Below are 27050 nucleotides of genomic sequence, written 5' to 3' on the forward strand. Positions count from 1 at the left end.
CATGAACTTTCAGAGTTCTGGAAAATGCTTGGCTGAGTAGGCGTGCTTTCAGACTTGTTATATAAAATAAGACAATGTGGCTAGCCATGGTTCTCTCGGGGGGGGGGGAGGGGGAATCTCCAAAGGCATAACAATCTATTTTCATAGGATATAACTTCTTAGCCAGGACAGAAAATCTAAAACAAGGATAAGAGTCATGTAAGAACATACCATTAATCCAACAAGGTAGATCAAGCTAAGAATGTAATGTTATATTGTTGTTGTTAATTGTGAAGTCATGTCCGACCCAGCGCAACCCCATGGACAATGTTCCTCCAGGCCTCCCTGTCCTCTACCATCCTCTGGAGTCCATTTAAGCTCACACCTGCTGCTTCGGTGACTCCATCCAGCCACCTCATTCTCTGTCGTCCCCTTCTTCTTTTGCCCTCAATCTTTCCCAGCATTAGGCTCTTTTCCAGTGAGTCCTTCCTTCTCATTAGGTGGCCAAAGTATTTGAGTTTCATCTTCAGGATCTGGCCTTCTAAAGAGCAGTCAGGGTTGCAGCAGCTCTAGTAACAGAATTTTGCAAGTGTTATTGTGCTTTCCCCTCCCTTGCTTTATCTTTGTGTGAACACAAGATGTTTTATCACATTATTTTCTTGGGCCACTCTTATCTGGTTGCTGCCTCTTCCTCCTACCACATATCAGGTATATGTTCAGGGCCGGATTTTCCTATAGGCTAACTAGGATTCAGCCTAGGGCCTCAAGATCAAGAGGGGCCTTTTATTTTTACTTATTATCCGTGCCACATTTTTTTTATAAAGATTAGTACCAATTACAACATGTTTCATTTAATATATTGATATATATCACAGTAATGATGTATTTTATTATCTCTCATGTAATTTACAAACTTAAAAATGGGAGGTGAAAGGGCCCCATAAGTGGAATAGCCTAGGGCCTCTTTTCATCTAAATCCGGCCCTGTATATGTTTTATTATTTCACTGTACAGTATAGAAAAGGGGTATGTGGAGTGTTCAGGGAAGGGGAGAGGAGCACTTCTGCAAAATATTTTTAAAGCAATATTTTTTTCTATCTACTTGAGGTGGGACCATAAGTTCCCCTCTCTCTTTTTTAAATTCAGCAGTGTTTCTTGCTTCCACCACAGCTGTTCGTCAAAGGGGCTGCCTCTGCACAAGGTGGAACTTCAAGTGCCTTGGGCTAATTTGCGGTTCAGAGTGTCCTATAGATAGAAGATGCAACAGCAGCCACTAACAAGCACCAAAATTAGCCTGGTGAGAATTTGCCACACCACCTTTCCAGTGAGTCAAGTCACAAAGCATGTGCGGAGGGAGAGGCGAAAGCAACTCCCAACTCCACCCCCCCCCCAAATAAGCCCACTCGGGTGGCCTGTCTCGTGGGAATTCTCCACCCGTGTTTCACGGACGGCCGCTTTGTGGCTGGGAGAAAAAGCCAGGAGTAATGGCCAAGCCATCCCCTTATGCATCCGAGAAGGAGGAAATTCAGCTGGTGCAGCCTCCCATCTCCGCACCTTCCGGCTAGAGAGAGCTGCACCTGTTGGCCTTCTGCACAGACATCATCTGCCGCAGGGCAGGGAGAAGGCAGAACTATAAAGCGGACTCCCCGCACCATGGGAAGGAGCCTCCCGCCCGGGGTTGACATCTCCAAGAAGTGTAACACGTTCTGCCAGGCGCGCTCCCCTCCCCGCCGCCGCCGTTGTTCCGCCGCCGTTCCTTCTCCGGGCAGGCTCCACCTTCGGTCACCGATCTTGCACCGGAGCCACTGCGCTCCTTACGCCCATTCCCGCCCGCCCTTCATAGCGGCGGCGCCTCAAAACGCTGGCAGTGCGGGGAGAGGCGGCAGCGGGGCTCACAGTGGCGGTGGCGACAGCAGCGGCAGCGACAGCAGCTCTCCAGCCGGCTCCCTCCAGTCTTTATAGCGTGTGAAAACGAGCCTCGGGCAGCAGGTAGGCGAAACCCTGAGCCCAATGCTTGATCCTGAGCACGGAAGGTAAAAGAAAGAAAAGGCACCCCCCCCCCCACACACACACACATACCCGAGCTCGGGATTCTTTTCATGGACTCTTCTCTCTCTTTCCCATCCCCTCTTCTTTCTTCCCCTCTTCACCCCCGCCCCCATATAGTGGTCTCTTCCTGGGATGAATTGTGTGTGTGTGTGTGTGTGTGTGTGTGTGTGTGTGTGTGAAGGGTTGCATAGAACATGGGGTTCTCCTAAGAATTATCCTTCTAAAGGAAGGGGGAGCCTCTCATTGTGAAGGAAATGAAGGGGGTAGGGTGGGTGGGGGGTTTGCCTGGGAAATCAGGAGGACAGATGGGATTACCGTTTGGTCCACAATTTTTTTTTTATGGGGCTTTGTTCTATCTGGAATTGGGTCTGGGTAGAATGGATTTAATCCCCCATGCAGAATCGTGGCATCCCAGCCATAGCAGGAGAAAGCAAGGGTCATTCTGTGTCTCTTTTATCACACTGAACTATAGATGCTTGGTCTTTAGGTCAGATTCATCTATTCGCCCCAAGGCCTTCGAAGTAATCCTTCCCCTGGTGTCCTCTTTGCACCTTTCTCATCCTTGTCACCAAGCTGCCTGACAAAATGTCAAAAGAAAGGATGATGTATAATTATGCATACCAAAAAGGGGGTGGTGGTGCAGGAAGAAGGGACCTGCCTCCCATATATATGCCGGTATATGGGGGGAAAGGTAGACATTGTTGACTAGCAATCATTTCAATAAAACTAAAGAGCCTTTTTTTTCAACATTGAAAGCATATCTTATGTCTAAGATACTTGGCAACTCAAGAACCCCCAAACTACTATATGTTAACATTAGCGCTGGACACCACCTGTTCTTCATCCTCTCTTGCCTGCCTTTTTCTCATGTGAGGCTGGGATTTAGAGAGAGGAGAGAGGTTGGACATTCCAGGGAATGACAGAATATATAGAACATATCTGGAGGGAGGAGGAGGAGATAGTTCAGTTAATTTGTAGTACAAGATTACCACATTCAGTCCTGGAGCTAAACCTAATCATCCAAAGCATCATTTTTTCAAGCAGATAAGGAGCCGCCAAAGGTGATGTTTCTTGGTCGTTCTTTTGGGGGTAAGGGTGGGGCAATTATCCAGCATTTTCTTTCTCAGTTTTTTTTCCCCACATCCAAATGATTAGGAAGTTGTGCTCTGACCTCTGCATTTATGCAGGAATTGAAGGTGTTCTGCTTCAATTATTCATTTTGATGCTACGGTAATTTCCGGCAGCTTCTCTTCTCCCATGATCTGATGTATAACAAGAGGCTTACATTTTTTGTTTTGTTTTTATCATCCCATTCAGGCATATGGTAACTGCCTTTGTTGCAGTGTTTGTAATGAAAGAAAGAAGGGCAAACAATAGTAAGAAAATAAAGCCGGACCTGGAATTGGTCTCTAGATTCCTATGTATTTCACTATGAGACACATTTACGTTCAAGGGGAAAACAGAGGCAGGAGTCCTGAGGAATCAGTCATTCAATCATATCCAATTCTTGGAAACTGTCTGGAAAAGTCCCTATAGTTTTCTTGGCAAGGTCTTTCAGAAGTGGTTTGCAATTGCCTGTTTCCTAGAGCTGATCAAGGTCACCCAATGGCTGCCATTCGTCAGAAATGGTGTAAGGTCTCCTGCTTGAGTGGGGAGGGGCTTGGACTAGATGACCTATAAACTTCCTTCCAACTCTGTTAATCTCTTATCTTATCTTATCTTATCTAGCTGGCTTTGTGCGTAAAGCAGGAGTGGAACTCACCTTCTTCAAATTCTAGCTTGATGCCTTAACCACTTCATCAAACTGGTTTTCATCCTTAGCAGATTTAACTTCTTATCATATCTTTGTTTAAAAGATCCATAACCTCTTTCCAACTCGGATATTTTCTGGTTTCATGAATCAGAATAATGAATTGGTATTTTGGAATTCTGAACATATTTAGCACTCTCATTGGTTACTTCATTCGGTTCTCTGAAATATAATCCATAAAATCTTGATTAGGTCATTTGGACCAGTATTTGTCACGCTTCCTCATCTAGAATTCTTTCACTCTTTGTCTTTGGTTTTCATAACAGTAGCATCCAGTTTCAGTAGACTGAATTAATAGGCAACATAATCAATGGATGCAGATCTACTCAACTTCTATGATTCAGCCGATTTAAGGTAAAATGAAATCCCTCCTTGATAAAATGAAATGTTATCTAGTGCAAGGAAGAAGTGAAGGATGGGGATCAAAATAGGAAGAGATGAAGAGCCAGTGCTGTCTCTATCAGCCTGAAATAATACCAAATCTGGATAAGTCATCCACCATAGAATATCTTTTCTCTCCTGCTGAACAAACAGCATCTACATCCTACTAAATATCAATTTAAACCTGTTCTATCTCACACAGATTTCAACAGCATCACCATTCTGTCTGGTTATCATCTGCTTATTGCTGGTACCAAACTCCAAACCACTAAATGATCTTTCCCAGTGACTTCAGGTAAACGTTATAGAGGAAGGGAGAAAGATCCCAGCAGGCAATGAGTGAGAAGACCCACAAGAAAATAGCCACTGGGTTGATCTGCTCCCACAATTGAAACCGCTATTAAGGATGCACTTAATAGCTTAATAGCACTTTGTAGAACCACTACAAAAAAGTGCCCACAATCCTAATCCTGAAAGACAGTCCAAAAAGATGCCATGATGATGCGATGATGATAATAATGAGAATGATGATGACATGATGATGATATGATGGTGATGATAATAATAATACTAGCAGCAACAATTTGGCAAGAATATAACCATTGACCACAAGTTTCCAAAGCTTTCTCTACTGCTTTAAGGGCTGTTTTGTATGTTTATGTGGAAGCTGAGATTCTTAAGGAATCACATAGTCAAGGGATTTCTTTTAAAACAGAAAAAAAAATCTTCACCACATCTTTTCTTTCTTTCTTTTTTGGATGGATAGATGGATGGATGGATGGATGGATGGATGGATGGATGGATGGATGGATAGATAGATAGATAGATGATGATAGATAGACAGACAGACAGACGATGATAGATAGATAGATGATAGATAGATAGATAGATAGATGATAGATAGATAGATAGATAGATAGATAGATGATAGATAGATAGATAGATAGATAGATAGATAGATAGATAGATAGATAGATAGATAGATAGATGATAGATAGATAGATTATTTTGGGAATCAACACTGGATTTTTATATTAGATAAAGAAGGATCTTGTTCCAGTTTTCTCTGAGTGCAATAATCACAGTAAATTTAATAGTTACTTTCCGTTGGTGTTCCCATTGTTGTATATCAATTGCTCTGATAATTTGCGAAAATATAATAATGTAATATCTGACTTATTCAATTTCTGAAGCATATTCAATAACATTTAAGATCCAATAGATGTTTTGAATTGTGTGTTGTATATTTCAAAGTTGGTCAAGCCTCTACATTTTCCACTTTGCATTTGTAATTCTTTTGAAATGAAAGGAATATCTTTTTATTACTTATTTGGATATATTGGAACCCATGAGGCATTTCTAAGCATACCAAGAAGAGCAAAAAAATTATTCTTAAAAACAGATTATAGATTAAGTCTTGCAACCTATATGAATTATTATCTCTCCATTGATTTTTTTAATACATTCATCTTCATGAAAATAAACCATATTGAAGCAAGAAGCTTAGCAGCTTCTTTTGTAATTAGCCCATATTTTAAGAGCATTATGTAGAATTGAGTAATAATTTATAGATTGGACACTTTTGTTTGAATCCAACCATAAACATTTATGCAATTCTCCTGGGAATCCTGCTTCTTAAATACAGCAAATATGACCCAATCTTAAACAACTGCCTTGATAGTCTAGTTTGCGATTTGTCTGGGATGGTCCAAGGATTCTTTTCCTGGTCAGACAATTGGATTATAAAATCCCTAAGGTCCCTCCCAGTCTTACAATACTATTTATTCTATGCTATTTTACATAGCAGTGGCACTTAGCAATCAGTGCATTGGATAAGGCAGAACTTAAGTCATACCTACCGTCTAATTCTTATGCTTCTTCTACTAAATCAACTTTATAGGTGTTGCACCAGTGGTGGGTTTCTACCGGATCGCACCGGATCGTGCGAACCGGTTGAAGAATGAACCCGGAAGTAATTTCCGGCCCCGCCCCCTTGGCGTTTTTTTTGCATCGGGGCTGACTCCCCGCCGCCACTGCTGTTCCTTGTCTTCTGGCCCGTTTCCCAACTGGCCTTTCCTCGCTTGGAGGGCTTTGGAGGGAAGCTTCTGCAGAAGCCCGGGTGAGTGACAACAAGTTCCCGCCGTTACGAAGTCTCGGAGGCTGTAATTTTCTGAGCTGTGCGCGCGCGCCTGTTTTCCACGGCGTGGAGCAGCAGCGAGGCTCTGCGAGGCCGGCAATGACTCAGGATGCCATCCGGGAAGACGAGGAACGCGAGGGGGGACCGTTGACGGCCTCCGCAATCATTCCTCGCCTCGCAGAGCCTCGCTGCTGCTCCACGCCGTGGAAAACAGGCGCGCGCGCACAGCTCAGAAAATTACAGCCTCCGAGACTTCGTAACGGTGGGAACTTGTTGTCACTCGGCCGGGCTTATGCAGAAGCTTCCCTCCGAAGCGTTCTGAGCCTCGGAGGCTGTAATTTTCTGAGCTGTTCGCGCGCACAGCTCAGAAAATTACAGCCTCCGAGGCTTCGTAACGGTGGGAACTTGTTGTCACTCGGCCGGGCTTATGCAGAAGCTTCCCTCCGAAGCGTTCTGAGCCTCGGAGGCTGTAATTTTCTGAGCTGTGCGCGCGCGCCTGTTTTCCACGGCGTGGAGCAGCAGCGAGGCTCTGCGAGGCGAGCAATGATTGCGGAGGCCGTCAACGGTCCCCCCTCACGTTCCTCGTCTTCCCGGATGGCATTTGGAGTGATTGCCGGCCACACAAACCTCGCTGCTGCTCCACGCCGTGGAAAACAGGCGGGCGCGCACAGCTCAGAAAATTACAGCCTCCGAGGCTTCGTAACGGTGGGAACTTGTTGTCACTCGGCCGGGCTTATGCAGAAGCTTCCCTCCAAAGCCCTCCAAGCGAGGAAAGGCCAGTTGGAAAAGGGGCTTTGCTCCTGCTCCGGGCTGGAGGCTTCCCTCCGAAGTCTTAGGATGTTCTGAGGAGCCCCCCAAGGAAAAACGCCGCTGCCAGGTAGTTAAAAGTACCTCTCTGATTCTGTCAGACTCTGTCAGTCTCTCTCTGATTCCCTCTCTCACTCCCTCTCTGTTCCTCTCTCTCTCTGTCTGTCTGTCTCACTCACACACACACACACACTGTGGTCACCTTGTTGAGTGTTCCAATCACATTTGAAACACTCAACAACTGGCCTGCATTTATGGTATTTTGCAGCATTCTGCAGTCATAGGACCAAAATATATGGTTAAAAGCATATATTTTGGTCCTATGACTGCAGAATGCTGCAAAATACCATAAATGCAAGCCAGTTGTTGAGTGTTTCAAATGTGATTGGAACACTCAACAAGGTGACCACAGTGTGTGTGTGTGAGTGAGACAGACAGACAGACAGAGAGAGGGAGTGAGGGAGGGAATCAGAGAGACTGACAGACACACACACACACACACACACAGAGACAGAGAGGGGGAGGGAGGGAGAGAAAGATAGAGAGACACACACAGAGTGAGTGATTAAGTGAATGAGTGAGTGAGAGACAGACACACCCACATACACAGAGTGACAGAGAGAGAGGAAGGGAGGGGAGAGAGACAGAGGGAGAGACAGAGACAGACACACACACACACACACACAGAGTGAGTGAGAGACAGACAGACACACACACACAGAGTGACAGAGATGGGGGAAGGAGGAGAGAGAGACAGAGATACAGAGAGAGAGACAGACAGATAGACACCCAGAGAAAATGACAGAGGGAGACAGAGAGGGAGAGAGGGAGAGAGAGAGAAAGAGCCAGAGAGAGAGAGAAAAAGAAAAAGAAAAAAAGAAAGTGGGAGAGAGAGATGAAAGAAAGAAAGAAAAAGAACTTATGACCACAATTGAGCCCAAAATTTTGGTTGCTAAGCAAGAGCATCGTTAAGTGAGTTTCACCACATTTTCCAAGTTAGCCATGCCCACCTGGTCACATGACTGCCAAGCCACTCCCACCAGGTCACATGGCTGGCAAGCCACTCCCACAAAGGAGGCCACACCCACAGAGTAGGTTCCAAAAAAATTTGAAACCCACCACTGTGTTGCACTATTTTTAATTCAAGAAACTAAAATCTGGACTTCCGGTTCCGGCGGCTACGGCGACAGGCAGATCGCTGCCTGCTCCAGCTCTCCCGGTGGGCTTCCCCCGCTTCTGGGGGGGCACAAGACGCCTTGGAGGGGCGCCTTGCCGAAGGAACGGCTCGCGGAGGGTCCTGGCGTCGGCGGCGGCTGGCGGGGGCTCCTCCGCTTCGTTCTAGGCATCGGGGAGCAGTTTTGGAGGACGTGCGTGCGCACGCGTCTCGCCCCATGCCGATCGGAGAACACACTTCCGAACGAAGCAGCGGCAGTATGGTGAGAGGCTTCCTTTCTGCATTCCTTCGCTTTTGAATTGATGAACTTTTCAGCACTTTTAAAAAGTTAAACTTTCGGATCCCTGCTAGAGGTGCGGCTAGAGGGAGGGGGATTTCCCCCCCTCCCTTGGACAAGCGGCTTGAAAAGACTTTCCTTCCATCCCCAGAGAGGAGGAGGGGGGAGAGCCAACTAATGATGCCTCACCCCTATAAAAGTGATTTTCATTCGACCTAGCTCCAGAACTAATGGATGAACTGAGAACTTTTTGAACTTTTAAAAATTTTACTATGCCTCTGAGCCCAAAGCTGGCAGGGCAAGATGGCACACTTCCGTTGTCTTCATGAATTGTGAAACCTGACTCCACCTTTAAAATTCAGGCTTCCGGTCTTTGTCTCCGAGTCACCCAGAGGAATTTCTTGTGGATTGCTACTTTCTGAACTCTTTGGAGAAAAAAACTTTCATCTACTGCTAGAGTGACTAAAGAAATCCCCATCTGTTTGGATCCTCTGCCTTCTGAATTCGCCTGCCTGCTCTACCTCTCCAGCTGCCCAGTCTCTACTTTGACTGATCTCCTTGCTTCATAAACCATGTCTCCAAAAAGACCACCTCCTGGAAAGCCTGGCTTTGCTACTTCTGCTCCAACGTCTGCAACGTCTAGTCCAGCTACACAGTCAAAGATATCAGAACTGATGCAACCCAAGACTACAGAGATAGACTTCCAACAAATGCTTCAACAAATTTTACAAGGCCAGGAGGAAATTAAGAAACAGTTAAGGGAAATGAAAGATGAAATTAAACAGAATCAAGCCCAAATCTTTAAGAACTCACAGAGACTGGACCTTGTGGAGGGTGGGGTGGCGGAGGCGAGGGGGGGGGTAGAGGCCTTACAGAAGGGGAACAAAGAACTTGACATCCAACAAATGAAAGCAGAGTTTGAAAGAATGTCCTTTTATCTTAGATTTCAAAATGTAATAGAAGCAGATGGGGAAAATATAAGGGACATTATGACTAACATTTTAGCTGAATACATACACAAAGATAAACAGCAGATGGAATGGGAGATAGATCTAGCTTATAGAGTGAATTCAGCATATGCCAGAACACATAATGTACCCAGGGAGGTTCATATTAAATTTCTTAGGAAAACCACAAGAGATGAAATTCTGGGTGTACAAAGGGGGCAAACACTGACATACCACGATAGGGAGATAACCATTCTAAAGCAGATTCCCAAAAAAATTAGGGAAAAAAGGAAAAGCTATTCGCAATTGGCGAATAAATTATACCAGAAGGGGGTGTGGTTTAGATGGTTGATGCCTGAAGGTATGCTGATATTCTGGGAGGAGACAAGAATCAGAATCAACACACCCATAGAGGCACAGGCCTTTATGGAAAAAAACAAAGCGAACCTAGAAAAAACAGATGACACTACAACGGTTATGCAGGACACGGGAGGGGCCGGAGCTCTGCCAGCGGGGGGTGAAGGGGCAACACCAAGAAAGCTCAGATCACCAAAATAAATAAGAAAACCACAATGTTATAAACAGACCGAAAGTATTAATGAATTTACAACTAGACTATATATTATAATTATATAAACTGATTGAAAAGTATTTTTTCTAGAATTAATATGCTGATTTTTTTTATGACTATGTAATAAGGTTTGATATTTTGATGTAACCTAGGAGTCTGGAGGGAGGGGGCGTCTGCCATACTTGCAACTGCCAAAATTTGTAACTATTCCACTTACCCTTTTCCGCATAAATGTTTTTAAAAAAACCAATAAAACTTCTTGAAAAAAAAAAAAAAAAAAAAAAAAAGAAACTAAAATCTGACCTGTCCAATTGCTGTCCAGTTCTTTGTGAACTAAAGTAACGCCACAAGTGGTGTTTCTTATATTATTATTCAGTTTGAAGTTAGCAGTGCTCAGAACTTCCCCAATCTTTTCTTTTTCTTTTAACAATACCTTGCATCGGGGCGAAGTTGGAGCAACTGAATGGAACTTGAGCATTTACAGGTCAGATGCCCTTCCTGATGCCTATGTGGGGGTTGCAGCAGATAATTACTCATTGTGGGCAGAAAAAGAAATATCTGCCACTACCTAGGATCAAACTCACACCCTCCTGATTGTGAGGCGAGAACTTCACCTCTAGACCACCACACCACTAAAACTCCCCCAATATAATATCCACTAAATTGTGGGAACTGTACAGGTGAAACTCAAAAAATTAGAATATCGTGCAAAAGTTCATTTATTTCTGTAATGCAACTTAAAAGGTGAAAGTAATATATGAGATAGACTCATTACATGCAAAGCAAGATAGTTCAAGCCGTGATTTGTCATAATTGTGATGATTATGGCTTACAGCTCATGAAAACCCCAAATCCACCATCTCAGAAAATTAGAATATTACATGCAATCAATAAAACAAGGATTGTACATAGAACAATATCGGACCTCTGAAAAGTATAAGCATGAATATGTTCTCAGTACTTGGTTTGGGCCCCTTTTTCAGCAATTACTGCCTCAATGTGGCATGGCAGGGAAGCTATCAGCCTGTGGCACTGCTGAGGTGTTATGGAAGACCAGGATGCTTCAATAGTGGCCTTCAGCTCTTCTGCATTGTTCGGTCTCATGTCTCTCATCTTTGTCTTGGCAATGCCCCATAGATTCTCTATGGGGTTCAGGTCAGGCGAGTTTGCTGGCCAATCAAGCACAGTAATCCCATGGTCATTGAACCAGGTTTTGGTGCTTTTGGCAGTGTGGGCAGATGCCACGTTCTGCTGGAAAATGAAGTCAGCATCCCCATAAAGCTCATCTGTGGAAGGAAGCATGAAATGCTCCAAAATCTCCTGGTAGATGGCTGCGCTGACCCGGACTTAATGAAGCACAGTGGACCAACACCAGCAGATGACATGGCTCCCCAAATCAACACAGACTGTGGAAACTTCACACTGGACTTCAAGCATCTTGCAGTGTGTGCCTCTCCATTCTTCCTCCATAGTCTGGGTCCTTGGTTTCCAAATGAGATGCAAAAGTTGCTCTCATCAGAAAAGAGGACTTTGAACCACTGAGCAACAGACCACAAGCCATGCCCAAAGAACCGATAGTAAAAAATTTTGAATCCCACCACTGACTTGAAAGGATCACAAAGGACGGTGGACTAAAGACAGTGATCCAGCTTTCTCACTCCTGCACTGTGTCCATTGTAATTCCTGGCAGCGTAGCCCAAGGATGCTTATGCAACACATCCTTATCCCATTGGGGATCAGGATGCAAACTATTATATTCGATGGGTGACAATGACTGAGGTGAGGCAAGGCCCGACTAACATGGCTTTATTAAACAGCTAACACAACAGCAACTCAGAACCCAAGATAAAAAACAGTTCTTGCTTGACAGCAATTTATAAGCAGCAGTCCTGCGGTTAGCCAATCAGAGAACAGAGACTCTCCCGCTCTGGCACACACGCGCGTCTCAACCAATGGAGACGAAGCCACGACTCCGAGGCTAGGACATAACACCCCTCTCCACCAGTCAGATACAAGCGTAATCTTGCAAACATGCAGGCCGCCTGCGTGTGCGGTCCAATCTTCTTGGCTCGGCTGGAACTGATGCCGTAGAAGGGGCAGGAGGAGGCTTCTCCAGGGGAACTGCCTGTGACTGTACAAACTCCCCGCCCGGCCACTCTGGATGCGACTCTGATGGCTCAGGTAAGTCTGGTGCCGGAACACTGGACTGCCGGGATGGGCAACGCTGAGTTTCAACGGAGGTGTCCAAAGTAAGCGGGGAATCTATAGGCCCAACTGGGAAGAGATCAACTGGCATCGGTGTTGAGGCCATCCATGGTCGCAGCTGATCAATGTGGCTGCGCCAAATGTGCCCATCGCCTAGGCCAGTGGTGGGCAACCTTTTTTTTCAACTGAGCCAAATCTCGCCAAAACCACGATTGAAATTTATTTTGAGAGCCACATTTTTAAAACCGAAAATACATAGGATGGTACACTGTTTTTAGTTTCAATAAACTCTGGCATTTGAAGCACGCAAGTCTTAAAGCTGTCAAGTTACAAGATCCTTGCACCCCTAACCCTTTAGAAAAAAAAACCCAGGGGTCTTCAAACCTGACAGCTTGAAGACTTGTGGACTTCAACTCCCAGAATTCTGAGAATTGAAGTCCACCAAGGGCATCAATCATATTAGCCCAGGGATCTGCAAAATTGGCTCTTAAGACTGGTGGACTTCAATTCCCAGAATTCTGAGAATTGAAGTCCACCAGTCTTAAAACAGCCAACTTTGCAGACCCCTGTGTTAGCCCAAAGCCTGGTGCTGGGCCTTGCTCCCCCATTGGTGGAGCCCCAAGAAGCGAGGAGGGAGAAAAAGAGACGGAGGCCAAGGAGCTACCCCCCCTGCCCCCCCCCCAGCAAAAATCTAACCGGGGAGCCGGGCAGTAGCAAATTAGCCAATCATGCGAGGAAAGCGAGGTCTGACCGGGTGGGCAGCGAAACTCCAGGGCTCTCTGTTCTAATTCCCCGTGAAAACTGTTGCCTCTGAAGCGTTTGCTCTACTGTTTGAACCTTTAAAACTGCCTCCTCGCTTCTCGTCCCCGCCCGACTTCAGGATCCTCCCTAATCATTGTGGGTTGAAAAGAAAAAAGGGAAAGGGACGCTTAAAGGTTCAAACAGTAGAGCAAACGCTTCAGAGGCAACAGTTTTCACGGGGAATTAGAACAGAGAGCCCTGGAGTTTCACTGCCCACCTGGTCAGACCTCGCTTTCCTCGCATGATTGGCTAATTTGCTACTGCCTGGCTCCCCTGTTAGATTTTTGCTGGTCCCCGCCCGACTTCAGGATCCTCCCTAATCATTGTGGGTCGAAAAGAAAAAAGGGAAAGGGGCGCTTGTTTTGAAGTGCCCGAGAGGAGGGAGGGGAGCGGGCGCTTCAAAACAAGCGCCCCTTTCCCTTTTTTCTTTTGATCCACAATGATTAGGGAGGATAATAATCCGGCACACAGAAGAGCCGCATTAAAATGTGTAAAGAGCCGCTTGTGGCTCGCGAGCCGCGGCTTGCCAACCACTGGCCTAGGCCAACCCTGTAAGAGCAGGGACCTGTTAATTGCAGAATGTGCCCCGGTAACCACCTCTGCTCACCCCCATAGTTCCGTGCAAAAACCAGATCCCCTATTTCAAAACCCCTGGCGGGATTATCATTGACAATAGGTTTGTCATTGCAGTAGCTGGGGTGAAGTCGATCTATGTTGGTCCGGAGGCGGCGGCCCATTAACAGCTCTGCAGGGCTGTGATTGGTTTGGGGACATGGGACTGTGTGCTGCACTAACAGATATCTGTCAATTCAGGCCTGCAAATCCCCTGGCCCTAGCCTAGCTAGGGACTCTATAACAGATCACACTATCCGCTCAGCCATGCCATTGCTGGAGGGATGGTAAGGGGCCACCAGAACGTGGCGGATACCTTGACCTGCTAGGAACATCTGGAAAGATGCAGATGTCAATTGGGCGCCGTTATCTGACACCAGAACATCCGGGCACCCATGAGTCGCAAACATCCTTTGCAATGCCCTAATGAGAGCCTCGGTAGTGGTCGATGACATTAGGACGATTTCCACCCACTTTGAGTATGCATCGACCACTACCAGGCAATGTTCCCTCTAATTTTTTTTCAATGTGAGCAGAAAAGTATAGTGTTTGAGCGGTACATATTCATGCCTGAGCATCTGAATTTTTTTTACAGATGTCATCTAAGACAGCAACGAAATCAGTATTATTTGAAACGCAAAGTTATGTTTCTTCAAGGTACCCGCTTAATTAAAAGTGTTATATAATATCAGTATCACTTAGCAACCAAAATGTTGGCTCAGAAACTCTAGCATTGAAGTGTGCAAGTCTTAAAGCTGTCAGTTACAAGACTCTTGCATCCCTAACCCTTTAGAAAAAAAAACCTAGGGGTCTTCAAACCTGACAGCTTTAAGACTTGTGGACTTCAACTCCCAGGATTCCTCCTCCAGCCATGTTGGCTCAGGAACTCTGGCATTGAAGCACGCAAGTCTTAAAGCTGTCAAGTTACAAGATCCTTGCACCCCTAAGCCTTTAGGGGAAAAAAACGCAGGGGTCTTCAAACCTGACAGCTTTAAGACTTGTGCACTTCAATTCCCAGAATTCCTCCTCCAGTCATGTTGCAGCGACGTCATCTGCATAGATCTGCTCCATCTTTGGTTTCTTCATCGTGGGCAGGGCTGCAGCTGAAGATGCCGACGAGCCCCCGCCGCCACCAGAATAACTGCTGCCACCTCCTCTTCCTCCTCCTCCAACAGCACCACCACATTTGCTGCCCGGCGCTGCGGCTGAGGTGAAGCCGGCAAAGCTCCGGCTGGTGCCCCCACCTGTGGCAGCAGCGCCTCCCCCTCCGCTCGGAGCACCTGAGCTGGGCCCGGCGTTACCCCTGCCCCCTCCTCCTCCGCTGTGCTTTTGAGGAGCCATGAGGCCTTTTTTTCCCCTGCTCCCCCCCCGCCGCCTTCATACCGGCTCCCGCAGCCTCATGGCTCCTCAAAAGCACGGCGGAGGAGGAGGGGGCAGGGGTGACGTGGGGCTCAGCTCAGGTGCTCCGAGCAGAGGGAGAGGTGCCGCTGCCACGCGCAGGGATGCCGGCTGGAGCTTTGGTGGCTTCACCTCAGCCGCAGCACCGGGTGGCAAATCCGGCAGTGCTGTTAGAGGAGGAGGAGGTGGTGGCAGCAGTTATTCTGGTGGCGGCGGGGGCTTTGGGGCTTCACAACTACCGTCAGTCGCCCCGTGCTCATCAAAACAAGTCCGGGGAGGTCCTTTGCAGGCGGCCAGTTCTAGCCGCCTGCAAAGGACCTCCCCAGCTTCCGGAGCCTGTGACAGTAGAAATCACTGCGCGGCAGTTGAAAACTGCTGCACGGTGTTTTCTTGCCACATGCGCGGTTCCCTTAGAGGGAACATTGCTACCAGGAACATCTGGCTGTGGAACGGCCCTGCAAAATCCACATGGATCATAGCCTGGGGAGTCTTGGGGTCCTCCCATTTCCTAGGTTTTGCCACGGGAGGAGCTGGCCTGGACTGCTGATATTCCTGACACCTAGTCACCCACTGCCCAATATCCTGATCCAAACCAGGCCACCACACGTAGCTCCGGCCGAGGGCCTCTATGCTCACTATCCCAGGATGCCACTCATGCAGACAGTAGAGATAGGTTCCCGCAATTGAGGGGGAATGACCACTCTATGGCCCCACAGCAGGCAACCCCCTAGTACCGACAGTTCATGTTGCCTGTGTTTGAATGGCAGGAACTGTGAGGGAACTGGCATCTGCGGCCAACCCCTCCTTACCCAGTCTAAAATCTGAGCCAAAGTAGTGTCCCTAATCGAATGAGTGGCAATGTCTGTGGCTGTCAAGGGAACCGGGAGGTCCTCAATCAGTAAAACTAGGGGGTCAGGATCCAGGTCATCCCCGGATGCCAGCAGGGGGCAACGGCTTAGGGCATCAGCATGCCCCACCTGCTTCCTGGGCCGATAGAAAAGTTTATAATTGCAAGCAGCAAGGAAGACGGCCCAATGGGACATGCAAGGCGATAATATCACAGGAGTTTGTCTATCACCTTCTAGTAACCCCAATAAAGGCTTGTGGTCTGTCACTAGCTCAAAAATACGTCCGTACAGGTAGTTGTGGAATCGTTTAATTCTAGCTACTGCTGCTAATGCCTTCTTGTCCAATTGGCTACTGTTGCATTCTGGAGGGGACAGGGTCCTGGAAAAGTACGCCAAGGGCGCCTCAGATCCAATGGAAGCTTGTGGCTCAGGACAGCACCCACCCCAAAAGGAGATGCATCACAAGTGAGCGTCAGGGTAAGGTGGTCACAATACTGGACGAGGACAGCATTGGAAGTTAACAGGTCCTTGACGGCCATAAAAGCGGCTGTTTCCATCCGACCCCACCTCCATGTGGCCCCACTATCGAGAAGCCAATGCAGGGGTTCTGCAACAGATGCTTTATGGGGCAAAAACACAGAGTAAAAATTGAGGAGGCCAAGGAAAGCTTGCAATTGGGCCTTATTGTTGGGTACAGGAGCCTGTTTAATGGCTGCAATTTTAGAGGGGGTCGGATGGATGCCTGTGGCATCAATCAGATACCCTAATAACTCCACTTCGTGTACCCCTATATGACATTTTGAAGGCTTAAGTTTCAACCCCACCTCCAGGAACTTTGATAAGACGGCACACAGCCGCACCATGAGTTCAGTGCTGTTTCTGGCGGAAATAAGAACATCATCAAAGTACAGGATGATCCCCGGAATGCCATGGAGCAGTCACTCCATGAGGCTCTGGAAAATGCCCGGGGCTACACTGACCTCAAACTGGAGCCGCTGGCATCTAAAAGCTCCCTGTGGGTGACGATGGTCTGCGCTTCCGCAGCAGCATCATTCACAGGGAGCTGCTGGTATGCTTGGGCGAGGCCCAGCTTGGTGAAAATGGAGCCCCACCCCAATGTATGAAGCAGTTCCTGTACTACTATTTATGGTACATTTAAAATCTCCACATAATCTAATGGAGCCATCGGATTTCAGGGGAATCACGATGGGGGTCTCCCATTTGGAGTAATCTATGGGCTCTAAGACCCCTTGGGCAACCAATTTGTCTAGTTCAGCGTCCACTTTCGGACGCAGGGCCAGGGGACCCTTCTGGGCTTGAGACGGATGGGAGCGATCTGAGGGTCCAAATTAAAACTAATGGGGGTTCCCTTATAGTTACCTAATGACCCATCAAAAACTGCAGCAAACTCCTTCATCAGGCCTTCGAACTGATCATGCATGCACGCCAGCGACGCTGAGGCCCCAAGCATCGAACCAGGCTAAGCCTAGTAGCCTGGGAAGGTTGCCCTGGATGACGATGAGAGGAAGCCTGCCCTTAAAACTTGGAGTGACCACTTGGAACCGGCCACTGCCAACTACTGGGATATAGTTTCCCTGATAGTCCTGCAACTTCATAAAACAAGGTGACAGGCGTTTCTTGGCTAAGGAAGGCACCAAACGCTTGTTAGTGGACCAGGAGACAATAGACTTGGAGGAGCCAGTGTCCACCTCCATGCAGCAGGGCTTGCCCTCGAGCTGGACGCTGAGGTAAATCTTCTTTCCCGATGTCGCGTTGGCCTGGCTGGTCAGCGGAACGGCCTGCCACTGTTCGCGGAAAATTGCAAAACAGTCCTCCGACATGTGATAAGACCATGGCTTTGGCTTGCGGTTATATGATTGGTCAGCTGGTTGATCCTGAGGGGGGAGAATGATGTGTGGCACACCTTAGCTAAATGTTCCTTCTTTCCACACTTGTGGCAAATAGCTGATTTGAAACGACACCAGGCATGGACATGGTTCCTGTCACAACCAGCACAATGGCTCTGAGGTAAATTTTTCTGTGATCGCCCCGCACCGCCACCTGCTGTTTTGAGGTGGTCAACCTCAGCTTCATTGGCGTCAGACGAAGAATGTTCGTCCACCTCCCCATGATGAATAGGCACAGTCTTAGTAGATGATAACGTGGGCCCCACTGCGGCTTGACCCCTCTCAATCTCGGCGGAGGACTCGTTGGACATCTCAGAGGCATGAGCCTCATCCAATGCCTCTTGCAGGTTGAGCTCAGAACGGGCCAGCAAACAGCGACACAGCCTTGAATCGGTCACCAACACAAATTGCTAAAGTAGAGAGTCGTCTAAATTAGGAAATTCACAGTGCAGTGCTGCAGCCCTAAGGGCAGCCACATACTGATTCACCAACTCCACCTCCTTCTGAAGCCTTTGCTGGAACGCATAGCGCCTAGCTATGCGAGACGGAGCTGGGGCATAATGGTTCTGCAGTCTCATCAACAGGGTCTCCCATGAAAGAGACTGGACTGCTTGCGGGGCAGCCAAAGCCCTGGCTGTTCCGAACATCTCACGTCCACAAGCATTCAGAAACTGAGCAAATTAGCCAGATGGTTTGCCTCGAGGAAGCATTCAAAACGATCAATGTAAGCCTCCCAGGACTCTAACGCTGGCTCAAATGGGGCAAAGTTGCTCAAAGTGGCCATTCTGAGGGAGACATGATCTGAGGACATTGCCTCAGCGATTAGCAGGGAGCCTTGTATAACAATGAAAGTCTGCCTTATGTGACACACTCTTCCTACACCTCAGCAGGATCCCACCCTCGTCGCCAGTATTATATTTGATGGGTGGCAATGACTGAGGTGAGGCAAGGCCCGACTAACACGGCTTTATTAAACAGCTAACACAACAGCAACTCAGAACCCAAGATAAAGAACAGTTCCTGCTTGACAGTAATTTATAAGCAGGCAGACCTGCGGTTAGCCAATCAGAGAACAGAGACTCTCCCGCTCTGGCACACACATGCGTCTCAACCAATGGTGAGCCTCGGAGACGAAGCCACGACTCCGAGGCTAGGACATAACACAAACCCTACAGCAGGATCAGAGGCATCAATTAGCAAGACAAGTAAAACTCTTCCGGTTAACACAAGACTGCTGGGTTTATTTATTATTTATTTATTTATTTATTTATTTATTTATTTATTTATTTATTTATTTATTTATTTATTTATTATTTATTTATTTATTTATTTATTTATTTATTTATTTATTTATTTATTTATTTATTTATTTATTTATTTATTTATTTATTTATTTATTTATTTATTTATTTATTTGTGCTTCTAGACTGCCCCCTCTCCCAGAAGGGACTCGGGGCGGTGTACAGTCCATAGAGAATATCACAAAAATACAATAAAAAATTAAATATTAAATTGGATCTTGGGTTGGATCTTGAAATGCCAATATTGCAACATTAAGAGTCTGAGATTTACTTAATTAGTAGTTTTACTGTACAAATACAGTATTCACTGTATTTTACTGTACAAATACAGTATTCACTGTATTTTACTGTACAAATACAGTATTCACATTGTCCAGCCACGTAAAATATACTAGTAAGAAATGCCTCAGGCCTACTGATGTATGTATTTTCTCAAATCTGTTCCAACATTTTACTATCACACCTCTCCTGTGTAAATTAATCCCCTTTGCTCTAATGAGTAAAGAACAAGAAAGAAAACTCTTGCTGTGTTGGATCAAAGGGTTGAGGCTTCCAGTAGGAACAACTCAGCCAGGAAAAGGAAAAGATCACAATATTAAAGCATCTGACAGATTGCAAAGACGTGTGTGTGTGTGTGTGTGTGTGTGTGTGTGTGTGTATGAGAGAGAGACAGAGAGAGAGAGAGACAGAGAGATTTTTTTTCACCTTCATCATTGCATTGCACATATCCATGCATACATCTTAACACAACTGACAGCCTCAGGCCCTTGGGAAATGTGAAAACACTTTTTTCCAGGTCACAACTGTTGATTAGATTTCAGCGGGCAAGATGCTGACTACAGAAAAATCGTTGACTGAGCTTGGCATCCATACAGCTTGGGCCAGCATTCCTAGATGAAAAGGAAGAGTTACAATTCCCATTCTCTTTGGGCTACCTAATCCAAATAGTAAGAATGAAAGAGAAATGCATGGGGCTCGTATGTTTGAATGAAGCCAGTTTGGTCTACTAGTTAAGGCACCAGGCTAGAAAGCTGGAGAGTGTGAATTCTAAGTCCCACCCAGGGGTGGGTTGCTCCTGGCATTACTGCCGGTTCGGTGCGCGCGTGCACATTTGCTCAAAAATAGGTCTGCCCATGTGCAAAACATTAAAAAAGGGGGAGGAATTAAAACTCATCTTGGAATTATGCTTGGAAATAGTCTTTTGAGGTTTTTTGCTGCAGTTTTCCTGGCACAGAGACATAAATCCATGTACTAAAAAGAATAATGAATGAAAATACAGTAATGAAAATCAGTTTTTAGGAAGGACTGTCAAAACACCAGTATAAAATTGTACATCATTTTCCTTTAAATTCTCAAACTGATGCCTAAATTGAGCATGCTGCACTGATGTTTCAAAAAGTTAAGAACTGAAAAAATATGAAATAGATTCATTTATTTATAAACTTTAGAAATGCTGTGGCTGCTACAAAATCATCAGAAAGACAATGCAGAAAAGGATGAAACTGTTTTTACTCTTATAGAAAACGGAACTATCCTATGCAGGATATAATTTTATCTTGGCAATAGTGGCAAATACCTGTAGCTCAAGTGTAGGATGAGGGTGAAGGTTCATTCTCTGAGCCTGTTTTCTGCTGAAGATGTTACCTAGACTGGTAATGAAACATTCAGAAACCAACCCACAAGCTAGGAGAATAAACCATCACCCCCATAATTTTATCTATTTTGTACCTCTGGATTGAATCTGACAACAATCTTGTGGAATTCACACCTTAGTTTCTAAATGTATTATCCTAAACCAGTGACGGCGAACCTATGGCACGTGTGCCACAGGTGGCACGTGGAGCCATTTTTCAGGGCATGCGAGATGTTGCCCTATCAGTTGGCCAGCATGCATGCATGCGCTGGCCAACTGCGTTCACTCTTTTTTAAAGCCATTTTTCGCCCTCCCCAGGCTCCAGAGGCTTTATAGGCGCCTCAGGAGGGCTAAAAGAGCCTTCCCCCCCCCCGGAGGCTGTATTCACCCTCCCCAGGCTCCTATAAAGCCTCTGGAGCCTGGGGAGGGCGAAAAAAGCATGTAAAAATGCAGGGAGCGCATGTAGTGCGTGTATGCGCACTGGGGGGTCGCACATTGCATTATGGGTGCAGCACGCCCACACACGACCCCCCTGCACTCCCCCCACTTATGGCACGCGAGCCAAAAAAGGTTTGTCATCGCTGTCCTAAACAATACAGAAGAACTAGTACTGTAAGTGAATCCATCAACAAGGACAATGTTTTTGTAGTACTAAGACCTGAATCTGAAATTTTCCAAAACCATAAATCTGTCTGAGAAAAAGACATTTCATGGAGCTGACATTTTGTTATAGTCTGGTTATTTGGAATGAATTAAGTAAGAATTATACAGTAAAGCAACTAGACTGGCACTGTCCTTGAAGAGATAAATGTTAAATCATATGAAGGGAGTAGTTTGATTTTTTTTCTAACTGGAAAATTACTAAGGAAGGGTGATGATTGACTACAGCAAGAAGATGAGAAGGTTCACTAGACAATTTGGAGAAAGAGGGAGCAATGGATGACAGATAGAAGTTGCTGAAAGAAATACTTTGATCTAGAAAGCATGCAATTTATCTTTAGTCTGATGGTTGATCAAAGTGCGTGGGAGGAATGTCGTTGGAGCAGGAGAAATTTTGTGCTAGTGTATTAGTTTCAACAGGACCTGTGAAGACATTTAAATATGAAAGCCTGTGAATTTTGTGTCCACAACCAAACAAGACTTCATGGCAATTTCCTGAGTATTGTGCCATACTGTGTGCAAGTCTTAAAAGACCAGAAATGTATTAATAACAGCCACTTTCTGAACAATAAAAAATAAAACAAGCAACCTTTTGAAAATAATTCTGGATAAACGGTTTTTAAAAATAATTTTGCTGTTGAAAGATAAGATAACCTTTATTGTCATCCCACCCCCACCCCCTGTGAGTACTCTGGCACACATTAAAATGAATTTCTTTTGCCTGCTCTCAAAAGTGTACACCTACACAACACACATGTAGATATCCTAGCTATGCACATACATATGTATATACCTACACCCAAATATATAAATACATATAAATATTAATCACAAAGGAGAAAGAGTTGATCAGTTCAAAAGGTAACCTGGTTTGGAATTTCCTGAGCTCCTATATACCATTCAGTTTGCTATTATGTTTCACTGGTAAAAAAGAAGTCAGACAATCAGATTAATCTAGGTGGCTCAATGACTAAGACACTGAGCTTGTCGATCAAAAAGGTCAGCAGTTCGGCCGTTCAAATCCCTAGTTCAGGTCTCCTGCCTGAGCAGGGGGTTGGACTATATGACCTCCAAGGTCCCTTCCAATTCTGTTACTGTTTACTCTCATGAATGATAAGCAAAATTTGAAATCTTTCTCCAACTGGAAGATAGTATCAACAATCAACAATTATCTTTATTGCCCAAATTATTGTCATAGTCAAAGAGAGCCATATTTTATAAGAGGAAGCAGCTACACAAGACCTGTATGAGGACAATGATGGCACAACATTATTGCTGAGAATACTTTATTAAGGTCCTCTTAGTAAACCTTGAAGATTGACTACTAAAAGGATGTCATCAATTAGGTATCATAAAGAAAATTCAAGCTTAACTATTTTTATTCATCTACCTACATGAGATAGTTTAGTAAAACAGTTAAAACACCAGGCTAGAAACTGTGAGTCTGTGAGTTCTAGTCCCATTTTAGGCATTAAGCTTAAGGGTGACTTAGGGTGACTTTGAACCAGTCACTTTCTCCCAGTGCTAGGAAGAGTAGGCAAGAGTAAACTACTTTCACAAATCTTTCCAAGAGAAGTCCATGAATCTGTCCAGGCAGTTGCCAGGAATCAATAATCACTTGAAGACAGACAGACAGACACACACACACACACACCACAATTTACAGTAAGGTATTTGACAAAGTAGACCTCAACCTACTACTTGATAAGATAGAAAAATGTGAGTTAGAGAGCATCACCACCAGATGGATTCGTAACTGGCTGACCGACTGCACTCAACATTCAATGAAACTGCATCAACATGGAGGGAAGTATGCAATGGGGTACCTCAAGGCTCGGTCTTAAGTCCATTAGTCTTCAACATCTTCATCAATGATTTAGACCAGACAATAGATGAGGAACTCATCAAATTTGCAGACAACACCAAACACAGATATAGCCATCACTCCAGAACATAGGCTTAAGATACCAAAGGATCTGGACAGACTTGTATATTGGGTCCTATCTAATAAAATGAAATTCAATTGTGAAAAGGTTTTACATTTAGTTAAGAAAAATCAAATTTACAAATACAGTATAGGTCAGTGATGGCTAACCTTTGTTGGCTCGGGTGTCGAAAGCGCATGCGCCCGATACCCCAAACATGCATGTTGACACCCATAATTCAATCCCCCCCACGGCCACCCACACACATGATGCATGACTCCTTGCTGCCCACCCACATGCGTGCACGACTCCCCTGCCCTCCTGAAGCCTGGAGAGGGTGGAAACGGCCTCCCCCGCCCCCTGGAGGCCCTGCGGAAGCTGGAAACGGCCTATTTCTGAACTTTTGGTAGGCTCGGTAGCCCATTTTTCGCCCTCCCCAGGCTTTGGAGGCTTTCCTGAAGCCTGGGGAGGGCAAAAACGGCCTCCCCTGGTCCTCTAGAGGCCCTTTGAAGTCTGAAAATGAATTGGCTGGCACACGCATGCATGCTGCAGCTGACCTAGGGCAACAGCTCGTGTGCCCTCAGAGATGGCTCCACATGCCACCTGTGGCACGCGTGCCATAGGTTCGCCATCAAGGGTATAGGTGATATCAGGCCCAATAGTAGTAACTGTGATAAGGATCTTGGAGTCCTAGTGGACAACCATTTAAATAGGAGCCAGCAGTGTGCAGCAGCTGCCAAAAAAGCCAACACAGTTCTAGGCTACATAAACAGAGGGATAGAATCAAGATCACATGAAGTGTTAGTACCATTTTATAAGGCTTTGGTAACCTACACTTGGAATACTGCATTTAATGTCGCCACAATGTAAAAAAGATGTTGAGACTCTAGAAAGAATGCAGAGAAGAGCAACAAGGATGATTAGAAGACTGGAGGCTAAAGCATACAAAAAATGGTTGCTGGAATTTGGGAATGTTTAGTTTAATGAAAAGAAGGACTAGGGTGACATGATAGCAGTCTTTCCAATATTTCAGGGGTTGCCACAAAGAAGAGGGAGTCAAGCTATTCTCCAAAGCACCTGAAGGCAGGACAAGAAGCAAGGGAAGGAAACGAATCAAGAAGAGAAGCAACCTAGAATTAAGAAGAACTTTTCTGACAGTTAGAACAATTAATCAGTGGAACAATTTGCCTCCAGAAGTTGTGAATGCTCCAACACTGGAAGAGATTGGACAACAATTTGTCTGAAATGGTATAGGGTTTCCTGCCTGAGCAGGGGGTTGGACTAGAAGACCTCCAAAGTTCCTTCCAACTCTGTTATTCTGTTATCATTACAAAATTTTAATATGAAAATAAAATTGTCCTTGTTTAAAAGGCTTGCTAATTAAAGCATCATTACGCTATATTAGACTAAGGGAAGATAGCTTAGGAAAATGATCCATGTTATATTTTAAAACACGTATTTTAGAACAGCAGATATTTCCTGTTACAACCAGTTCCTGTTCAAATGAAACATCTAAACCAACAATGACAAAATGAGAGCTTTGAAAGTGAGCTTGGGAATCTAATAACTTCTAAGCTCTGGAAATCTCATTAGTGGATGACAATGAGCAAATTCCTATCTCATCATTTATATCACTCCAATTGGGCTGCTCTCAGGTTCTTGGGAAAAGGAGAACACATAAGTGTGATAAATAGCATTAGTCGCTTTAAGATAAACATGTTTTTCATTATATGAAAAAGCAAAAACAAAACAAAACCCAGTATTCTCTAGGAAGATATAGAATCCTAAGCACTGCACAGATGCTACCAAATTATTTACCGAACACTCAGAAGAAGCAATGGTGTAGTTCAAATCCAGGAAAACACGTCCTTTAGATTAAATTACATGGACTAGTTTTCACATAATCCATTTTGGGTACTGTAATTCACATACCCTTGAAGTACAGTATCTTGGGGAAAGATGATGATGTGGGAACAGTACAGGAAGAAAGAATTAACCATTAACCTCTTTAATACCAAATGTGATTAATAACCTCCACCTCAAGTACATTTCATCATTTTAAAAATAGCCATAAAACCCAAACTAAACCAATTTGACCTTGAATGGCCTTGTCAGTTCTGAGAGTATTTCGAGAAAACAGATTTGCAAGCATCAAAATTTACATCTTTTCAGAGGATTCGGACAATCCTAGTGCTGACTGTGAGTAGGCTGGACCCAGTGGACTGGTGAGATCACTGCCCTAATTTTCATCCCTTATGCTAAACATCTGTACCTCTTGGCAAAAAACTTTGCACGCACGCACGCACACACACACACACACAACTCTGTGTTATTCACTAAGCAACCCTTCGATCTGGATACAGTCATAACAGCATTTAGAATACTAGTAAAAGCTGTTATTGACAGAAAAGGCCTTCCGGCTTAGACTGTCAGTCCAATTATGAGACTAGCATTTCTATAGCTGTGTCTGCTGACCTTCAGGGCAAAGAAACAAGACATTAATGTGACCCTTTATAATGCTGTGGCAAACAATTGTGACCTGCAACCAAATCTTGAAAAATGAGATGCTCCAGACCATTGTCAGGAGAGTAGCCATAGCATTTCATTTTACTTCTCTTATGTTTTCTGCCCTTTACCAACCAAGGGAGTCTACAGAGTATGTTGGGGTGGGGTGGGGGGAGAACAAAAACAAGATGGCAACCAAAGTTGTATAATTGAAGCTTTGTACATTTGTATGTCTATTTCAGAACACCCTGCTACTCGCTTTGCTCTTCATTTCACAATCTGTCCTGCTGTGCACTCGGTCTTTGCTGACCTACTTCATGGGGAATTCTACCCTGGGTTGTCTCTCACCCCAATTTTGTGTGTGTGTTACTCTTAAGTCTGTTAATATATTCGTGTTGTGTTATTTGAGCTGCATACAGTAGAGCATTTGAATACTTGAGATAGCGATTAGTAACAATAATTGGTCTTGTGGATATTACTTAAGTTATCAGTTAAAGCAAGAAATGAAACCTAAATGAAACTTGCAGTCAAACATTCATGGTAAGTTTACACAACCTGTTGTCCTCAGATAGGAGGTTTCGAGAGTTGTGGGTCCAATACAACCAAAGGAAGCCAGGTTTGAGAATGCAAAGCATTGTAGTCTCACTGAGCTTGGCCTTTGGTTTCAATAGTGAGTGACTTGTGAGAAGAATTCTCCTAGCCAAATGCTCCTATCTGTGGAAATGGGGGAGGAATGTACAGTGAGACCTCAGGTCACAAATGGTTCTGACCACCACCAAATCGGGTGCTGACCAAAAAATCCGCTAAATGTTTCACTCTGTTCATGAACACATCCTCGGGTGGCGATCAAACACAGCCACAGCAATTTTCCCTGCCACAGCTTTATTGTGTGTGCACGCGCATGCACAGCCAGTCTTGTTTCCGGTCACGACAAAACCGGGTGCCGACTGAAGTCCTGGAACAGATTACAGTCGTGACCGGAGGTCCCACTGTACGTCTTCCTGAATTGCCCTCCAAAACTCTTCTCCAGAATTTTCTTATTTTGGAACAATATAGAATTGTCTGGAATTGTAGAAGGTTTCAGGGTGAGAGGGAATTGTCCAAAAAGTTATCTCTCTACATTT

At 45.2% G+C, this 27050-nt stretch overlaps 1 protein-coding gene across 1 annotated transcript in view; it reads left to right on the plus strand.

Moving 5' to 3' along the window:
* The first annotated feature begins 1601 nt into the window (after positions 1-1601).
* Positions 1602-27050, plus strand: part of C1QTNF4 (C1q and TNF related 4) — a 35180-nt gene continuing 9731 nt past the window's right edge. The window contains exon 1 of the mRNA XM_081940802.1: positions 1602-1967. The gene's annotated coding sequence lies outside the window, so the exon portion shown is untranslated. The remainder of the gene's footprint in view (positions 1968-27050) is intronic.

This window comes from Natrix helvetica (assembly GCF_964273705.1).
Source record: "Natrix helvetica genome assembly, chromosome: 1".
Taxonomy (NCBI): domain Eukaryota; kingdom Metazoa; phylum Chordata; class Lepidosauria; order Squamata; family Natricidae; genus Natrix; species Natrix helvetica.